The sequence below is a fragment of the Zootoca vivipara genome, chromosome 10, assembly GCF_965207765.1.
Source record: "Zootoca vivipara chromosome 10, rZooViv2.hap1.1, whole genome shotgun sequence".
In the NCBI taxonomy this organism is placed as follows: Eukaryota; Metazoa; Chordata; class Lepidosauria; order Squamata; family Lacertidae; genus Zootoca; species Zootoca vivipara.
In genome coordinates this window covers 39,463,364-39,478,543 of record NC_142593.1, presented here as the reverse complement: position 1 = coordinate 39,478,543, position 15,180 = coordinate 39,463,364, and the positions used below count along the sequence as shown (strand labels likewise).

Here is a 15,180-nt window from a genome sequence, read left to right as displayed (position 1 = left end):
TCGAAACGGAATAAAAATCTAGAAGCTGTCATCTCCAGCTTATGAAATGCTATCTCACTAGCACTCGTGGTTAATCAGAGATCATGCTGAATGGCTTTGCACATGTGATGGTTTCTCATATCGTTTTAACATGGAGTGTTCCTTTTGTATTCTCATCATTGCTTTTTACATCACTGAATGAAAAGGGGGGTGGGGAGCGCAGGGTAGGAACCATCGCATACTTGGTTACACAAAGGAAGATCACTTAAGGGCTTTATTTTCATTTAGTTTATGGAAATAATGCAACCCCTCCCCCCTTCCTGTCCTCTTCCATTTCTTTACTGAGTGACCTTCTTGGGTCCTATTTTATTCTGCTTCATTCTTGGTATTTCAAAAATGAACACATGTGGGAAAGTGAAGTGACTAATACAGTCCTCTGCTTTAAAAAACAACAACAACAACATATGATGCAAATATAGATATGGGAGAAGCTGACAATTTCATTTTCTCAGTCTTCTATTCTTAAAAGTTCAGTTCTCCATATTTCAACACTAGGTTGTGGGTTGTTGTTGTTTTTTTAAAAAAGTCTTCCTGAAAATTTATCAGTGATTTAGTGAGAATTCCCCCTGATATATATATATAAAATATTCATAGGTTTATATGCATTTTTGTCTAATATACACATTTCTGCAAACAATCCCCCATAAAATAATATATATTATGGGAAGCACAAGTCTCAAATTATTGGCTTTGTTTCGGTTCACATGTTGGTTTAGAAGTATGAATTAGGTAGGGTTGGGTTTAAATACAATCTGAATGGAATTTCTCCCCAATCCCTATTTTCAAATTTTACCAATCAAGGATGCATTGAGCACACGGGTTAATGTAATTTTGTCAGGTTCTTGAGCTTTTGACACAAAAGCCTGAGGTGATAAGAATCCTGAGGTAGCAGAGTGGACTGTGCCATTATTTCTGACTGCAAGACAATAACAACACTGATGAATTTATTTATGTACTGTATATTCCTGCATATAAGACTACTTTTTAACCCAGGGAAATCTTCTCAAAAGTCGGGGGTTGTCTTATACGCCGGGTCATATTTCTTATACAGCGAGTATATCCCAAACTCTATATTTTAACTGGAAAAGGGGGGGGGGGGTTGTCATCTTATACACCCAGTCGTTTTATATGCCGGAATATACGGGTTATATGTGAAGGCTGCCCTTCTTCACAAAATACCTTTAGGGTGGCTTACTCAGACATTTAAAATAATACTTCCAGCCAGTAATCCTCTTCTATGCAAAATTACTCTGCGGGTAGAAAAGCAGCACAGAAGGGACTGGGCTGGATGAGAAGCTTTCTTCCTTCTATGCTAGATGCTTTACTTGCAGGGAGATTTTTCTTGTTTATATATATGGGAAGTAATTTTAAAAATGGCATTCTTCCACTGTGTGAAGTGGTACAATCCACTCTACTACCTGAGAATTCAAGCAATTAAATAAAAATAATTATTTAACCAATCTCATTCAGCAGCATATGCAGAACAAACCAGTAACAAAACGAGAGAACATACCAAGAATAAAACCAAATCCTTATTTTCTCCCCAAAACATAAATGTCCCTGAGCAAGTTGTTAATACAAAATAAGGAGTCAAAAAAACAACTTGATTTAGTGACACACTTAGTGATCCCAACCAAATGTTATCCTCAGAATGCAAAGCCAATCTATCAAACTAGGCATAGAATAGATCCGTTGAAATTAATGGGCTTATGTTAGTCATGCTCACTGGTTTCAATGGGCCTACTCTATACCTTGACATCTCAAAGGCATGTGACTTTGAGGGTTAAGGCTGCCATACACTTTAATTAACATTTGTTACCATTTTACTATTAAGTGCTTTAGTTGTTGTTGTTATTTTGTATCTTTCATAGTACTTACGGGTGACAGCTGACATATGTAACAAATTAGACCCTTTAACTTTCTGCCTCCCATGAGCTGAAAAGGATCCAGTTCTGAAAGTGTGCTGAATCAATTACAGTGCCTTTATTGGCTTTCAACCAGAACTAAACCAGAACAGTTTCATAGCTGAATCTGAACTATAACCCCTAGCTATAGAAGAACAACATTAATGGTTTGACTCCCTGAATATAACAGGCATTTGATTTGCAGAATTACCCCGTTCTCGAATAATAGGGCAAACAGCTTCCCCCCCCCTTACACTGTTACTGTGATTGCAGCCCTTTTGACTTCTTAATGTTCATATTTAATTCAGAAGGTCATTGTCTGTAAAATACTGTTGCTCCTTCTCACAAATAATTCAGAACGCAGCAGACACAGTAGTGTCAAGCTCAATAAATCTATGAACGCACAAGAGACTGGAGGCATGCAGTTGGTACTGGAGTACTTTGCAAGATTGAAGAGGCATCTTCCTATCTTTTTGCTCATTTAACATTCAAGCACAGCAGAGACTATACAAAATGCACCATCCAATTAAAAAGACTGTAAAAATCCAGCATTTCCCAATGTTAGGAGGAGGAAGAAGCCATTCTTTTGCAAAAGTCACAAGGCAGCCACCTCCAGTGGTGCATTATGAGAGCTTATTAAGAACAACCCATTGGAACATCCTCGTTGCATAAGCTCCACTGAAATAAGCAGGAGATGCACAAGGGCATAAATGCGGTCTACAAATCCTGTCACTAAACAAACAAACAAATTTCTTCCTCTACTACTTTACTGTAATTAACTGCTGTTTAAACAAATGAAATAAAGGAGAAGGGGGGGACTTTTATGCTTCAACTGTCATTATACTTACAGGTAGGTAGCCGTGTTGGTCTGAGTCGAAGCAAAATAAAAAAATTCCTTCAGTAGCACCTTAAAGTCCAACTAAGTTTATATTTTGGTATGAGCTTTCGTGTGCATGCACACGTCTTCAGGTATCTGAAGAAGTGTGCATGCACACGAAAGCTCATACCAAAATATAAACTTAGTTGGTCTTTAAGGTGCTACTGAAGGAATTTTTTTATTGTCATTATACTGTTTCAGATGCTTGCTAAAAACCTTTTTAAAAATTCAGCATGCCTATCTGGACATATGGGGACCCAGGTGGCGCTGTGGGTTAAACCACTGAGCCTAGGGCTTGCTGATCAGAAGGTCGGTGGTTCGAATCCCTGTGACGGGGTGAGCTCCTGTTGCTTGGTCCCAGCTCCTGCCAACCTAGCAGTTCAAAAGCACGTCAAAGTGCAAGTAGATAAATAGGTACCGCTACAGCGGGAAGGTAAACGGTGTTTCCGTGTGCTGCTCTGGTTCGCTAGAAGTGGCTTTGTCATGCTGGCCACATGACCTGGAAGCTGTACGCCAGCTCCCTCGGCCAATAATGCGAGATGAGCGCGACCCCAGAGTCGGTCACGACTGGACCTAATGGTCAGGGGTCCCTTTACCTTTACCTATCTGGACATATAATGCAGTTTGCTGGACTTGCTTTTAAATTTTGTTGGTTTTATCAACAATTGTTTTATACTGTTTTATGTACACCACCTAGGAACTGCTTAAGTGGTTTGTAACCCCCCACTAAATAAATAGAACCCAGGGAAACAGCTGTAAAACTGAGCAGTAGACAGATATAGAACAGGAAGAGGGGAGCTACGTTTTTCCACATTGTTGCACCTCAAACACCATTGCAGGCAGCAGGGGCAAATAAAAATTAGTCACTCATCCTTCCCCTCCCATACTCTCTTCACCAGGTTCAGCCTAGATTGCTTCCTTATAGCTTTTCTGCAACAAACACAGGACAAAGCTACTTTCACAACAGCCTTCCCCCAAATTAACTCATTAGAAATTTTATAGGCTGTGTTGCCTTTGTGCAAGTAATGCACTTCCCCACCCCCTAAACCCTGTAATAAAACAAACATCGGATGTTAAAGAATCAGATGTACGAGTAAGAATTAAGTCAAAAGCAGGTCTCACTTAGCAATCTAACATCAGCAGCAGGAACTAAACATAGTCCCAATGAGCAGTCCCACATTTCACACATTGAAGTAATCCAAGTCTGGGATGTCATCAGGGCATAGATAACTGTGACTAAGGTATTCTACCTAGAAGTAGCAGGATCTGGCAGACCAGCCTCGCATGGTGTTAGTTAGATGTTATGTGCTGCGAAAGCTACTTGGCCTGTGTTGACACAGCTGAGTCAACCAGCTGATCCCCCAAGCTGAGGGTTTGATCTTTTAGGGCAGGAGTAGGGGCTGCATACCAGCAATGGGTGTGTCTGGAGTCACTTGCAGCTGGGGACACCCCCTTCTCTCTACCCCTCTGTCTCCTTCTACAACCTCCTACAAACTGGTGTTTTGTGGCAGGTGTATTCTGCAGTATGTTCTTGACACAGCAGTAGTGCATCAGTGGTGGGATAATTCTGCATGATTAAGTTCTGCAACGATTCCCCAATGTTGCCACGTTACTGCTGCCTGGAGGGCCCACAGCACAACAAAAGCAGGACAAAACCAAACCAGAACATTTGCAGTGTACGAAATCATAGAAAGTAACTTGCATGCACTGAAAGGAAATGAAGTGTTATGACTGCCCCCCCCCATTTTTTATGCAGTTGCAAATAGCACTGAAAACAGAAATACAAATCATGAGTGCACATTTAAGAGGACATTCTCTCTCTCTCTCTCTCTCTCTCTCTCTCTCTCTCTCTCTCTCTCTCTCTCTCTCTCTCTCTCTCTCTCTGTCTCACTCTCTGTGTGTGCATTTCTGCACTCCTCCTTGCAAGACAACTATGTTTTAGGAGGAGAGCCACCCGCTCCAGAACAGACTGGCCGCTACCTCCTATGTCAGATGAACCACCCACCAACAGTGCCTTTGCATTGTTTAAACTGAGCTAAAACCAACCCAGCATTGGTTGCTTAATCCTGTGTAACCTCCAGAAGTCCCCCCCCCCCTGCTTTATAACTTTGGGCTGTTTTACTGCAGATTGTTTTAACTGTCAGCTGCCCTGAGAGCTTGTGTACTTAAAGATAGGATATAATTTTTCAAACGAATAAATAAAACTCTCTGCCATTCACATGATGGCGGATACAAAAACATCACTCAGCTTGTCACAAAAAGTGAATACAGAGTTGCCTGTTTATAGCTAGTGGCACAGTGGTGTGGTCTTTGCAAAACTTACAGAAATGACATAGAAGGTTGAAATCCATTTGCTTTAGAGTTTCCCTCTCCTGCCCAGGTCCACCCCCTTGCGTGAGCCTGATTCCCCTTGGGTCTTGGCCATGCAGCTCCTCTTTGATGCCACAGCCTGTCCTCTCTTGAGTGTCCAAAAAGTGTTACTGAGCTCAATTCTGGAGACCAATCTGCATGAACGGTGAAGGTGATTACCCAAGAATGGAAGAAAACAACTTTGGTCCAGAAGCTCTGGCTCGTGAAAAAAGTAGGCTGGAATGTCTTGTCTTGAGGGGGAAAGTGCTTTTCTGTCTGGAGAGCGAGAACCAGAAATGCTGACAAGGCCTTGTGAAGAAGGTACAAGATTTGTTATTCCACATGGCTAACAGCCCTGGGCGACATTTCTGACTCTCCCTGTGCCCAGTAAGTTTGGGATCACATCAACTCCTAAAACAATGGACAACTCTTTCTGCCGGTGTTTGTCCCATGAACTGCCATTTAACATTACAGAACTAATTTTTAGTGGGGTAAGTGGGGCAACAAAATGGGACAAACCAGGATGTAGAAAATTATATGTGCAATGGGGATAAAAAAAGAGAGAGACTGCACTCTGTGTTAAAATTGACTTCTTTGCTTGTTTAAAGTTTTGCTTAGCTCCACATTTTTCTTATACTTTTGCTTGTTCTGCTTGCTTTTTTTTTTAAAGAGAAGGACTTTCCTGCATTGAATCTGTCCTGTCAATTTTTGCTTACTCCCAAGCACAGTTCCTAATTCGTTATTCTATTTTTCTACCCTTTCCCCTTCACCTGGATTTTTCTGGATCCTACCCACAGATTCCTGCATTCACCACTCAGCTCTTCCCCAGGCCCACAGAAACTGGTTCCTTCGAGTTACTGCTTGGATAGGTAACTATCATATATTTTCTTTTGTCTTTTCCTAATATTTAGAAGTTACTATAGTGTTGTAACACAGCACAGTTTTTAACTAAGTTAAACTGGTGGAAGTTTTAGGGGGCAAATGAAAGGGGAATTGAATAACAAGGAATGTTACATTTTTCATGCCCTAAGTAATGTTTATGAGAGCCAGTGTGGTGTAGTGGTTAAGAGCGGTAGACTCGTAATCTGGGGAACCGGGTTCGCGTCTCCGCTCCTCCACATGCAGCTGCTGGGTGACCTTGGGCTAGTCACACTTCTCTGAAGTCTCTCAGCCCCACTCACCTCACAGAGTGTTTGTTGTGGAGGAGGAAGGGAAAGGAGAATGTTAGGAGCTTTGAGACTCCTTAGGGTAGTGATAAAGCGGCATATCAAATCTAAACTCCTCCTCCTCCTCCTCCTCCTCCTCCTCCTCCTCCTCCTCCTCCTCCTCTCCTTCCTCTAATTGCCAAGTCGCATCTTGCTCTTCTGAATTAAATTTAAAAGTTAAACTACATATTCATATTCTATTTAGTTCTCCAATTACTCATTACTTGCACATATTTATCATTTCCCATCTCTCTCTCTCTCTCTCTCTCTCTCTCTCTCTCTCTCTCCCATGTGCTGTTGATTGCTCTTCAATATTATTATCCTTAAATCTTAGTAAACTGAAATTATTGCCTGCTCTTCTGCTGATATGTTTAAAATAATTATTTCCATATGAATTGTGGCTTCTTGGGTTTTGTTTGGTCACCACACCCTCACTCATTGGTGCAAACCAAGAATCTCAAGCAGCGACACGTGTAAAGAGATGGTGCAGGATTGCATCCTTCACTTGCCTTGTACACTCCCCCTGGGGGCAGCTGTCTGGATTGGACCTAAAGGGAGAGTGAACTGAGAATGGCAATAGCAGCAAGGAGGAGGAGGGCCCAACCAGCCCCCCAAAAAACCTTGGCCAAGAAGCCTCCCCCCACCCCCAAACCTGGAGCTGACATGGCTTCCCTCCTTAGAGGCTGAAAGAAGACTGTGATGAGAGATCTGGCAACAATGATGAAGGAAAGGCAAAATAATCAAAAAGTATGCCAAATAACAGGGACAATGCACTGAAGTCAGCAAAGCCTGGCGACATTCAGTTAAGGGTGTTGCAGGAGTTAGCCAGGCACATCTCAGAACCATAAGCTAACATGGGCGTAGGCAGGGGGGGCAGGAAGGGGCAGCTGCCCCCCTAGAAGCAAAAAAATTAATGTATTTTACAGACCATAACCAGCACTTTTCCGCTCCAAAAACTGAAGTGGAAAGGGTTCCGGTTTCCGCCTGCAGGAATGGCGGACCTGTTTTCCATCCCTCCGACCTTCGTAAGGAATTTGGCGGTTGCTAGGGGAGTAAATGGCAACCCCCTACCCTCTCCGGGGGTTACGGAGAGGGGCCGCTGGCCCGCGATGCCCCCAGACCCACTCCGACTGTTTTTGGAGTGGGGGGAGCTTGGGCTGAAGCACTTACGAGGGCCGGGACTCCCGGACGCTAATCTGCATGGCGGGGATTTCCATGGTTAAAGAAGATAATTAGGCTTAAATCTATGGACATACTTCAGAAGGAGGGGAAGAAGCGCTGTTTACTGCTGAGAAATTTATGCTGCTGAGGGTGAGGAGTCAAAGGCTGTATTTCATCTGGAAGAAGGATTGATGGGGACGGAGCGATAAGGGAAGTGAGTTTTTTTTATTTTTCTTCATATGAGTTACTTCGTACCTTCCCAGACGCGATGTCTTGGCTTGTTTGGAGTGAAAGAGAAGCAAAAGACTGTGTGAGTTGAACTTTATAAACTGTTGTTACTGAGCATATTTTTTTAAAGATGTGGAGTTGCCGATGAGAAAAGCCCCCCTCTAGTTGGACGGGAGGAGTGCCTGGACGCGTTCGGAGGATTTATGAGCTGTGACGCACTTTGAATTGGAGCAGCGACCTGAAGCTAAGTTCAGCTATAGGGCAAGGAGATCCATTAATTTACCAAGAGTCTATGCATGGTGTGATGTCTGGATCTTCTGCCTGGAAAAGCTGTAAATTTTACAAAGATCGTTAATCTACATGGTTATGAGAGAAAACGAAAGTGATTTGAGTTTTTTAAGATGGCGCTGCTTCGTGTTGACGACGCAACAGGGAGCTCCAGACCAAGAAGATTTATGGGGAGGCTGGACTGATTAACTCACACAGGAGAAAGAACATTTGTGAAACCTTGTTTGATATTTATCTCAGCAGCTGGGAAACAATCGGTTGAAAGAGGAAAAAATCTATGTGACTGTAAGGGAAAGATCTGGATTATTATGGACCCGGAGAGACGATTTGAATTTTAGAAAAAAGACGGCAGTAGACGGTTGCGAGGAATCCCCAATTTCTTGAAGCATGGGAACCCCCAAAAATTTTTTAGATGATTTGGTATAACATTCGGTTTGATTGATATATATGTGTATAATTTGAAATAAGGAATGTGATATAATTGGTTTTAATTGGAAAAATTAATAAAAATTTTTTTTTTTGAAAAAACAAAAACTGAAGTGGAAAGGGCTTTGCTTTAGCAAGAGCAGCTAAGTCTCCGCTTGCTGGGGGGGGGGGCACAGCAGTAACAAAAACACATCAAATAAATAAAGCAAAGTGGCTACCAGTAGTTAAGCAGTTAAGACAATGGAGCATATATCCCCAGGCAAGATTCAATAGCTGACCATTTCACCCTATTGTTCTTAAGTGGGAGTTGTTAATGAGCATTCAGGAGCATTAAGAGTTCTATTGGCGATTTAATGAGGGTGCAGACTCAGAGGATTCAATTTGACTAAGGTGGCTCTGCAAGGCTAAAAAGAAGTGAATAAGAAAGGGGGGAGGCTGTAGCTTTGACAGACACAGTGATGTTTATAAAAAGCATTGGTGTTCCAGTCTGCCCCTCCTCCTGCATCTGTATACTGTAAATCAGGGGTGGCCACCTCCCAAGAGACTCTGATCTACTCAGAGTTTAAAACTGGGGGTGATCTACCCCCTTTTGGGGGGTTCAGGTCAAAGCTGTTGAGTTTTTTTAAAAGGACGGGAAGCTTCTTTTAGGAGGGAGGGAGGCCCATTTTTGTTTAGGGCTTCAGGTCATAGTTCAACTTTTTTGAGGGAGGAGGAAAATTTTGGGTGAGCTTTTTTTAGGGGTGCCAGTGACCTACCAGTGATCTACCACAGACATCCAGTGATCTACTGGTAGATCACAATCTACCTGTTGGACGTGCCTGCTGTAAATCAAGCAGAGAGAAAGCTGCTTACAAGGCTCCTGTACATGCAGAGTTCCAGCATCACAGCGTCACCCAGAGGCACCCACAAATATGAGTTATCCCTCTCTCTATTTATTTCTTCCTTCCTTCCCTCCCTCTTCCATCCTTAATAAAATACGGGGGGGGCAGATAAGCCCCACATAGAAAGCCCATCAACATGGGGGGATGACTCTTTCAAATACGGTATTTACCAGTAATTGGGGGGGGGGAGAGGCACCTAGGCCTCTAGGAGTTGGCTGCTATGCCTAGGAGTAGGACAATTCAAGAAAGCAGAACGATGCATATGGTATGGTAATATATCAATAGAATCGTAGAATTGTAGTCGGAAGGGACCACAAGGGTCATCTAGTCCAACCTGCTGCAATGCAGGATTTTTTCCCTAAGGTGGGGCTTGAACCATGGTTGAAATATTATGCTGATATGCAGCAATGCCTCGGAGCCGTCGTGGCTGCGGCCATGCCTTGCCCCGCCCTCGCCCGCCCTTCCACCCCCTCTCGCCTGCCCGACCCTCCTGTCCTCTTGCTGCAGAGTTCCAGCATCACAGCGTCATCCAGAGACACCCACAAATATGAGTTATATCTCTCTCTATTTCTTCCTTCCTTCCCTCCCTCTTCCATCCTTAATAAAATACGGGGGGGGCAGATAAGCCCCACATAGAAAGCCCATCAACATGGGGGGATGACTCTTTCAAATACGGTATTTACCAGTAATTGGGGGGGGGCACCTAGGCCTCTAGGAGTTGGATGCTATGCCTAGGAGTAGGACAATTCAAGAAAGCAGAATGATGCATATGCTATGTTAATATATCAATAGAATCATAGAATTGTAGTCGGAAGGGACCACAAGGGTCATGTAGTCCAACCCCCTGCAATGCAGGATTTTTTTCCTATGGTGGGGCTTGAACCATGGTTGAAATATTATGCTGATATGCAGCAACGCCTCGGAGCCGTCGTGGCTGCGGCCGTGTCTTGCCTCGCCCTCGCCCGCCCTGCCACCCCCTCTCGCCTGCATGACCCTCCCGTCCTCTCCAGCCAAGCAGGGTAGCCGCCAACGCTACCAGCCCCAGAAGCACAAAGTGGCCGCTGCTGCCGCCGCCACGATGTCATCAGGCCCGCTGGCCCTTTAGCCCCGCCCACTTCATGGCCCCTCCCCTTCTGTGCCTTGCCCCGCCCCTGAACGACCATGGCTTGCCCCCCCCCTAGTTTTGATCCTGGCTACGCCCCTGTAAGCTAATGCAAGGGAGTAGCCTACTTGCGTTCCAGGTGATTGGGGAAAAGATTGCCCCATTTTAAAAATAAAAGAAAGGCAACTCTGGGAAAGGCATACCAATCAGTATCTTCACTAAGGATGTGAATGATCCATTTAAAGCTGGGAGGTGCTGCAAATGTCTCAGAGGCCGGCTAGAAGTTCAAAATGACCTCAATGGAGAAAATTGGCAGACACCAACAACGTGACATTAAAGTGTAATAAATTGGGGAAAGCACCACATTATTAAGCAAAGCACCAGATGTTTCAATGGCAGATAACTGGCTAGGCTATGAATCAATGAGGCAATGCTGTTCTAAGCTTCATCAATAGAAACACCATTTCCAAGACCCTAAAAGAAAGAGTTTCACCTCCTAGGGCAATGTGTGTCACTTTGGAGTGAATCCAAATCAGCTCAAGACGTCAGCAGATTTGTGTCTTGGATGATTTGCACAGCCAAAATTAGAGCCCAGTGCTGTTTTTCACTTTGAAGTTGAAAATAAAATGATGCCTCCTCTGTTGAATTTTGTGGTTAGTGGGGTTAACATGGCATGTGCTCCAAAGCAAGAACTGCACTTTCCAGCAGGTGAATTAGCTCTCAGCATTTGCTGAAAAGTCAGTCGGTGAATTGCACCTATGTTTGCTGGATAGAGGATGATGGCTCCTCTGGGAATGATGTAGCCACAGAGGTGTTGTGCGGAGATAGAGGGTGAGAGATGTGACTCATAGTGGGGACTATGAACCTGGTTGGAAAGAGGAAAAGCTGGGAAAGAGAAATTGCCAAGGTCTATGGGTTTACACACAGTTGGAGTCAATCTGCTTATTGACTTCTTCTAGTTGAGCTGGTTCTAGTGGGCCCTCTTATGAAGGCCTAATATAGGGCCTAGTTCACAAGCCTGTGAATATTCTGACTGATTTCAACTACAGTGGTACCTCGGTTTACGAACTTAATCTGTTCTGGAAGTCCGTTCTTAAACTAAAACCGTTCTTAAACCGAGGCGCACTTTCCCTAACGAGGCCTCCCAACGCCGGTGCCCTTCCACCATTCAGCTTCCGTTCTTAGACCAAGGTAAAGTTCTCAAACCAAGACACTACTTCTGGTTTTGCAGAGCTTGTAAACCGAATCATTCTTAAACTGGACTGTTCTTAAACCATGGTACCACTGTATATCCAAAATATATCCAATAGCCACCATCGCAGTTATGGAATGTGAAATGGATAGTGTGGCTTTCCAGGTACTGAACATGTGTTAGCATTTAGGAAGCAGTTAAATTTACAATGTGCTTTTCAGACTTTGCTGTGATTTATCCTGAGCACCATAGTGATGTGGGTCACTATTATGCTCCCTCCTCTTTTTAAAAGATGGAGGGGGGAAGATAATGCCTTGCCCACTACCATACAAGGGGCCTTACAGAGATAGGACAAGATTTGACATGGATCCAAGGCCAGCACTGTCCACTGTATCGCATTGACTCCACTAGTTAAAGGTGTTACTAAGAGATATCTATAGTTCCATTCCCCGTTCTTTCCATGGCAACTACACACCAAAATGTTTCCAGGGGCAATGGCTAATGCACAATGCTGCTAATAAAAGACTTCATATAACACCATGAACTGACTCCCAAAGGAAGCCAGGAAACAGTTGCAGATTGACGCTATGCAATAACGGAAAACATTATTCCTCCTCTAGCAGAAGCTATATTATATCATTATAAACACAACCTTGATCAAGAGGTATCATAGGTAACTCATTTTTCCTCTGAATCAGACTTTTTACAACAAAAATCCACACCCATTTAGAATGCAATCGAGCTTATTTTTAAGCTCTACCAATTTTAGTGGGTGACTTAAGCATGCACTTAAATGTCTCTTCTGCTGCAATCAGTTGTACTTTAGCTCGATCTTACACATCCTTCATAGTAAAACAGGGCAAATGAAAACGTTTAAAATGCAAAAGATAGCCGTGCTGGTCCATAAGAAAAAGAAAAGAAAAATCATTCAAACTGCACACCTTAATTTGGGCAACCCAAAATGTCGTAGAATTTTGGAAAGCTTTTGAGTTCTCGAGAATTCTTCCTAAGACAAGAATTTACACAAAATGGGGTGAGGGGTCACGGAAAATTAAAAATACATATTTGCGTCTGTGCTCTTCCCTTCTCCAGGGTATCCTTATACTGATTCAAGTCCATCTAGCTTGGTATTGTCTATTCCAGGCATCCCCAAACTTTGGCCCTCGAGATGTTTTGGGCTACAGTTCCCATCATCCCTGACCACTGGTCCTGTTAGCTAGGGATCATGGGAGTTGTAGGCCAAAACATCTGGAGGGCCGCAGTTTGGGGGTGCCTGGTCTATTCTAACCAGAAGCAGGTATCTAGAGATTCAGAAGACATTCCCAGCCCTACCTGTAGATGTTTGGACCCTTCTCATGCAAAGCACAAACTGTACCACGGATACACATTCCTTCCCCTACTAGAGGACTTCTGCATTTGCCACCTCTTTTTATGAATGAGGATCTTTCGGATAATGTGCAAACGCTGGTCTGAAAACTGTATCAAGCTGCCATGTTAGGGAGAAAGTTCTGCCTCAATGTCTTCTGGACTTTCTAGTTTTAAATACGGGGAGAAGTTTATTTCGCACGTGAGAGTATTCAAGCATCATGGCCACAGTCTCGGTGGCATGGTCCAAAAACACAGGGCTGATGATCATGCATTTTACACCTTGGTGCACATCAACCAAGCATTCACTATTGGCTTTCTGGGTCCCCCGAATCACAACTCAAGACAAACAGCCTGGATAATTGCAATGTTCTGCAAAGAATAAGGCCACAGAGACAGGCAAATGGATGCCGTGGTATCTTAAGAGACTAGAAGATAAAAGTTGTGGAAGGAAGGAGGGAGGGAGGGAAGGAGGAAGGGAGGAAGGAAGCCAAGCTGAAATTTTTACATTGGTTACACTAATCAGGGGGAGATACGCTTGTGAGTAATGGAAATGGCAATAATACTGTATTAGGAAAAGAAATTTGTCTACATTCTCACTTAACAAAATATTCATTTTTTTCACATTGCACTATGTTCTCTGGGGTGCTATTGGGTCAGTGCATCTGGCTGTTAACTGGAAGGTCTGTGGTTCGAGCCCACCCAGGCGTGGCTGTCAGGGGGTTGGACTAGATAGCCCTTGGGGTCCCTTCCAACTCTACAATTCTACGATTACAGGGGCAGGATTATACTAGAGGGAAACTGGGAACTATTTGCCGCAGGTGGCAACATTTTTTTCTCACTTCCATCTACCACTTGGTGCTAGATGAAATACTTTGGACGGATGTGCCACACTTTCAGCTTTTCTGCAAAATAGCTGCAGGCTTATCAGTTACAGTTAAACTGAGCAAATAAGCAAAACAAAAGAACTGTGGAATATTATCTGGCTGCTGGAAAACAATAAATAAAGGGCTATAGAAAAGAAACTGAACATTAAAAAAGGAGAGAAGAACTGTGGTGTAGTGGTTTGTTTTTTTAAAAAATAAAACCTGACAGAAACTTCACAGTTACAGACTGCTGGTCCGCCCATCAGAAAGTATCTGTGACGTCAGCTGAGGTTTTGCCTGAATAAGGTCTGGCTGCAATGTTTGGTCTATGTTTCTCAAAGCACTGCCTTTTGTGCTTTTACGCTGGAAAGCTGGCAACAGTTTCCATGAAATTACCCACTATGTAATAGGTGGCTGACATAGCTTGAGAAAATCCAACACTTCGTCACAACATCATGGAAGAAGAATGGAGTTTGATTAATGGTTTACCATAATCTCATACTGTTATTGGTTTTATTAAAATTACTATGAACCTACTACTACTATATTTTTATTAAACTAAACAAAACACTGTTGTAGATCTCATTATAACTTGCAATAATGTTGCTGGGGCTATTGTGATGATATTAAATAGCTGATGCCCCCCCCCCAAGGTAAAACGTGTGAAGACTCTGCTAAGGAGGCTAAGTCAACAATCAGGAATATAGTATCCATAATGAATGTCCAACGATTGCAGGAAAAACCTACATTTTGCAAGAAGTGTCATGTCAAAATTGGAGGTAGAACAAATCACATACCTTAGTGCTTCTCTATGTGCCCAGAGATGACATAAGCAAAAATGATAGAATGTCAGGAAATCTAGAAATAAACCTCTAGGATGTGCCCAGAGGGCATAGGTATCAGTGAAAGCTGCCCTTTCCTGACCAGACATCTTGAAAAGCCTTATAATTTATAAATCCATCATATAGAAGAGGCTACAACTTTGACAACTGCTTAGGAAATGGAGAGCACAATCCTCTGCAGGTTTTATTCAGAGGAAAACACTACTTTTGATCACTGGGGTTTGTTCTCAAGTAAATAAAGCTAGGATAGCAATGTTTAAGAAAAAGAGTACTGACTACAAAAAAATAATAGCATTTTCAAGTGCAGCTGGTGCATTATCTAGTTATAATCCTTACAACAACCTTTACAGGCAATTCAGTATTATTATCTCCACATGCAGGAAGTGGGCAGAACGAGTCTAGGAGAGAGTGACTTCCTTAAGGCTACCAAGGAAGTCTATGGCATAGGTGAGATT

At 43.1% G+C, this 15,180-nt stretch overlaps 1 protein-coding gene across 9 annotated transcripts in view; it reads right to left on the bottom strand.

The window, feature by feature from the left end:
* Positions 1–15,180, bottom strand: part of PDE4D (phosphodiesterase 4D) — a 632,406-nt gene that overhangs the window by 145,443 nt on the left and 471,783 nt on the right. The window lies entirely within an intron of this gene.